This window comes from Solanum lycopersicum, chromosome 11 (genome assembly GCF_036512215.1).
Source record: "Solanum lycopersicum chromosome 11, SLM_r2.1".
NCBI classification, from domain to species: domain Eukaryota; kingdom Viridiplantae; phylum Streptophyta; class Magnoliopsida; order Solanales; family Solanaceae; genus Solanum; species Solanum lycopersicum.
The window spans coordinates 14366038-14372037 of NC_090810.1; the positions used below are offsets into that span (position 1 = coordinate 14366038).

Here is a 6000-nt window from a genome sequence, read left to right on the forward strand (position 1 = left end):
CATTCCAACTTGCATACTCGTACATTCAATGTATTGATGCTAGTTGGCCTGCATCGTATTATGATGCAGATTTAGGTAACTAGGATCAACATTTGGCGTGCCGTTGATCTAGTGAGTAGCTTAGAGTCAGTTGGTGAGCCTCACTTCATTTCGGAGGATATCCTTATCATTTAGTTATTTGATTTTTTTTTCAATTATTAGGATGATTGGGGGTCCTGTCCCAACATCCATCATTATTTTAGTGGCTTCATAGATACACAATGTTAGTTTTTTTTGGTCTTTCATTTCAATTGTAAAGTCTTGAAGTTTCCATTTTGGCTAAGTACTATTTTAAAGTTATATTTTATGTTAAGTCTTTTGTTGAGTTAAGTAAGTCAGGCCAAGTGGTCTCTCAAGGCAAATGGTCTTTGGGTGCCGGTCACGTCTAGGGTGTAGGCTCGGGGCGTGACAGGAATTTACTAATGCACAAGGCACATGTCATAGTAAACTTTGAGTTAACAAATACTACTAATTTTTTTAGTTTGCATGAATAATTTGATCATCTCAAAGATGTACACACTGAGTAATAGACAAACATTGTAAAACCAGAAGATTATTTAAAAAGTCTTTACGTCGCTTGTTCTAGTGATAAGTTGATTGGATCAACCAAAGTTAGGACTATATCCCTAATCTGAAAAGTATTAAAGGTTAATAATATGGGTTTGTTCACCTATCATGTGACATGATAAAAAAGATGCATCTATAATATAATCACATATCTGTTTGTTGTCAAACTGTAGTTTGGCATTTGTAAAATTGTTTGTGCAAGATAATTTGAGTTAAGAGCACAACTTTCTGAATATGTAATTAAAACAATTTATCTTGATAACATCGATAAATACTCAAGATGTTGTGACATTAAATATTTGAGATAGTGAAATCATTGCGTGAGAAAATAAAGCTCCATGTGTTGATCTGAAATATGATACCACATACAAAAGTAATTGTACGCATCAGACCAATAAATTATGATCAAATTTCTTTCAATTGATTTATGATCAGGGACCAAATATCTTTCGTCTGATTATTTTAATATGTAGTATATAATCAATGAATATACAATTGTGCACAAAGATAGATTCTCCAAAAGATTGAGATATATGTTAGTTTGTCTAACATAAGAAGGAGATTAGAAGCAACACAAGAGTTGTAAATACTCCTATTGAATGTCCTTTAAAGATAAGAGTCTATGAGATGCATGAAATATGATGGAATAATCGAATCTCAATAAAATAATCATTGAAAAAGGGAGAGGATCAAAGAATCAAAATGATCATAATAAAGAATCAATGTGTTGTTGAAGAGCTTACAACATAACACTTCATGAAACCTCATGAGAGGGGTACATACTTTAAAATAATGAAGTAATGAGATCTCAATTAGTTATGTCTTATTGTGAACCAATACAAAGTAATAGTTCGTCGACGATATCTTTGGTACAATATAGTTCAATATTGATTATAGGAATATGAATTTTACATCTATTAAAGCATGTTGGTGTAGAAATAATTATCAAGTAAAAAGTGAATGATGCATCTTGATAAGCGTAAAATTTATTTGCACTACAAGAAAAAAGGCTATTAGGGACGAGAAATATGGTCCCTAATAATCTCTTTCTGGCCCCAAAAAGTTGATAGTGACAGGAAATACCCGTACAAACTGGCTCCGTCACTAACGATCAATAGGGCCGAGACTGAAGTACAGGTCCATAAATGATTTTACGACTGGCACTGTTCTGGTCCTTATTAACTTTTAGGGACTACATTTCTCGTCCTTAATACCACATCTCAAGACAATCATAACTGGTTGGTACAAGATTTTGCGACCAAAACTCTGGTCCTTAAAGAGTTTTAAGGACTGTGGCATCACTGGTCCAGAAAGGTATTGACAATTTCAACAAAATGTGATACCTAAATAATGCATGCTCTCTCTTATCATATTTTTCTACAACACTATGAAATTTCAAATATAAATAACCAAATTAATATTAACAAAATCATCAATCATATTAGGGATAATGCCAAGTACCCCCTCAACCTATGCCCGAAATCCCAGAGACACACTTATACTATACTAAGGTCCTATTACCCCCCTGAACTTATTTTATTAATAATTTTTTACACCTTTTCGGCCTACGTGGCACTATCTTGTGGGTCCAACGATGGTTGACTTTTTTTTTCAAACTAGTGCCACGCAGGCAAAAAAGGGGTAAAAATTACTTATAAAATAAGTTCAGGGGGATAATAGGACATTAGTATAGTATAAGTGTGTCTCTGGGATTTCGGGCATAGGTTGAGGGAGTACTTGGGTATTTTCCCATCATATTAATTAAACTAACGATTAATTAGCATCGCACATACATGTCAAATTCTTTTTAAAATTATGATCATGATATTCTTTGCACAACTAACATATCCAAGTATATAATTAATGAAATACTTTGCCAAATTGTAGTAGCAAAATGATGACCAGATTATCAAAACTTGTTGAAAATATTCAAACTTGCATCTCGACTTGTAAACAGAAATCTCCAAATCCTGTAAAAATACAAAATAAAATTTTCTTAGAGAAAAGAAATGTGCACAATCTAATCATACAAAACACATTTCAATGAAGATAAGAAATAAGACATTACATGCTAGATTTTTTACTGTTAAGTACATACTCTGCCAACAACATGGACAAAGATATATTTGTACTAAACAAGTGGACTAAAGTCTAAACAACTAAATTCACTAAACCGCTTCAAAGTCATTCAAGATATTGTTACAGGGAACTATTATATATGCACCAATATTTCTATCCAAAAATTATCCACCGGTATTTGTTGTATAGAAATATTTAGGATGAGGAGATGAATAAAGAAGATTCAAACTTCTGTTAAAGTAAGATCTTTCAGAAGGTAGTAGGAACTAGTTATTGAATATCAAGTATCTAACCTGTACAAACCAAATTTGAATGATAAAAGCATATTTTGCCCAATTAGACTTCTATTAAACTAGTATTTCTTCCAATAACAATTCCATATTATTCACCCTGTTTTCGTACCAAACCTAGCAATATTCAAGGCAGAAGCAACAAACAAAATTAAAAAAAAAAATCACAGAAGGGCATGAAAATCCCCAATGTGCTTGCTGATACAACTCTATACAGATAACTATAGCAGCAATGCCAGCAAACATGGATAATAAATAAAACTCACTTGTTCATGGCCCCTGTCTTAGCATAACCTCTTAGTAATGCTCATTTCAAATAGAAGTCACCACTAAGATGACCAACTGAAATATTTAAAGAAATTACGTTCAGCGGTCGAATACAATTTAAAAGTACAAGGGTTAGCATCAAAGCTAGACTTTTTCTTTTAGCAACAAATGATAAAACTTTAGAGAAGAAAACAAATTCTACAATCCAATCACATCTTCGAAATTAATACTGTGTTGCATTAGATTCTTACACTAGATACAACTACAACATTAGAGTTTAATCTAGTTATGCATTCTAGGTATCAACAGTAAACTCGTCAATCTGCATATTAATGTCTGCATGGTATCAGTAGTGTCAGTGAAAGCGTATAAGAAACAACAGAAGGAAATCCAATTTCACGAGTTTATTCAACTGTCATCTTCAGGAACCACCCCCTCCTTCCAGATGTGCCACGCGTAATAATAAAACTGATAATTCAAAGTTTAAATAATAAAAAAATAAGGGAATAAGTTATTGCATGCATCCATGAGCTAATGGAAATTTAAACTTGAGATCATTGACTCATCAGCTAGCAATAACATAATCTTCAGTTCTTCACCAATCCTAATTGTATGAATTTCTGTAAGGTTGCAGTTCAAAAGATTTCTGAGATGAGAATATATATCCAAGATTTTCCCATATAAAAAAGGCCTCTTCATCTCTTTATTATGATTAAAGATTTGCCCATATCAAATGCACCTTTATCTCTGCTAGATCCAGAGGCCAAAAAGAGGTGGAACATGTGTTATTCTATATTAGATATAAAGCAAGGAATTTGCATACCAGACATGGCTTGGTTATTATAATACCACTAGGTCTATCATTAAGGACAAGTACAAACATGTTGAATTTGCTAACGAATTTAGTTGGGCAATGGGGCTTGACAACACTCCCAACAACTTCAAAACTTGTTCTCTGAAAAATGAGATTGAAAAATATTTCTAAACTATGATCTAACTGAAGTGGAGATAGTGTTGTTTCTTCTTATATATGCATACAAAATGTATATATAGACAGTGCAGATTGTTTAGTGCAACAATTACTTTTGAACTTAGTGTTGCTTTTGTTCATTGTTTTTTAATTTAATTACTAGGAAAAATTGAAAGCCTTGACAGAATAATAGTTATTGTCAAGTTCCCTTTTTGCTAACAGGAAATTGGCCTTTCCTCTTTCTAGTTGAAAAAAAAAACAAAACAAAGAGGTATATGCACCAATTAACATCAATTGTGAATTCACCAGTGACGATATCTACTTTAAAAGATGTTTGTCTTCTACTGAATACAGGATATGAATTAAATTTTCTAGCTCCAAGACACCAATTTAGCATAACTATAGTTATAATACTACAAAAAAAATTATCTTCAAATCCACAATTGCCGAAAACATAAATTGTAGCCCCTCAACCATTCATAGGTTTCAAAAAGCTAAGGAATAAAATTTTATGATTGATTACCTAAAGTCCCTGAACATAGATACAACTCACCATCTTAATGCAATAGATAGCATTAATGAAGTTATCACCAATTTGATAATATTTTTCCTTCAAATGTTCCGTTAAAAATCGTGACACTGAACCAAGAAATCAAGAACAACTTTCAATCAAATCGTGGAACAAAGCTGTAAAAATGATGAAGATTGAGAAAAAGTTGAGAATGGGAGTAAACTCTAGCCAGTCGCTAAGTTGCTGAACAGAGGAATGTTTATAATTCATTTTTATATTTGTAAATGATATAACTTATAAATATTTAGGGAGAAATTCGGTGGCATGTGGGTCCAACTCTTTTAGGACCTTAACGACCAGTAGATTACATTTTCTAGGACGAGATTTTTATCCTTCGTCGTTAAATAAATAAAATTGATTTTTAGTACCAAAATTAAATCTAATCGCTAAAAATATCCTTTTCACAACTAGAATTTAATACCGTCGCTAAAGACTTGTCCCTGGAAAGCCTTTTTCTTTGTAATGTTAACTTGCAACCTAGACACTATAAGATGTCATACATCTAATATTGAATGTTGTCACTTGACAAAATTGATATGAAAATGTCCACTGAATTTAAAATAAAAAACATATACAAGTTTTTTGGAAAACTTGTTTATGATCCTCATATATAGATTCAATCAATTGAGAACTTTTGTATTGTTATTCATGTTGATGACTTAAAATTAAAACTCTTGAATAGTTATAAAAAGGCAATAGATTATTTGCTTAAAGAAGTTGAAGTAAGCAACTTGCAGAAATCTTTGATCTCGAACGAAAGATTCATAAAAGGAGATAGAAGGAAACATATTTCGTCAAAGTTTTTCTTACACTCATGAGCTCTCCCAAGAATGGTGATATCAATATGCAACAAGTTTGTTCAAGTAATACTATAGTTGATTTTTTCACAGAGTCTCTACCAACTACAAATTAAAAGAGAAGATTAAAGTCTTTGGATTGATGTTCTTATTAGGGGGGTTAATACACGATGTACTATTTTTCCCTCACAAGGTTTTGTCCCATTGGATTTTCATTGTAAGGTTTTTAATGAGGCATTCATAATGTGTATTATTAGACTCTTTTTCCTTCACTAGATTTTTTTTCCACCAGGTTTTATCTAGTAAGGTTTTAACGAGGCAGATAATTTACCGGCATTCAAGGGAGAGTGTTATAAACATATTTGTATTATAGTGAATGTCTAATTATGTGAAGTCCTTTTAGATGTGGTTAGGAATCCT

At 32.0% G+C, this 6000-nt stretch overlaps 1 long non-coding RNA gene across 2 annotated transcripts; it reads right to left on the bottom strand.

The window, feature by feature from the left end:
• Window positions 1-2396: 2396 nt before the first annotated feature.
• On the bottom strand, window positions 2397-4996 carry LOC104644524 (uncharacterized). Of its 2 annotated transcripts, none has more exons than XR_003244367.2 (3): window positions 4766-4996; window positions 3242-3317; window positions 2397-2576 (listed from the first exon to the last, which is right to left on the bottom strand). It is a non-coding gene; the product is annotated as an uncharacterized lncRNA (long non-coding RNA). The 2 variants fall into 2 exon arrangements; XR_738437.4 differs by having other exon boundaries at window positions 4736-4996.
• Window positions 4997-6000: the final 1004 nt, after the last annotated feature.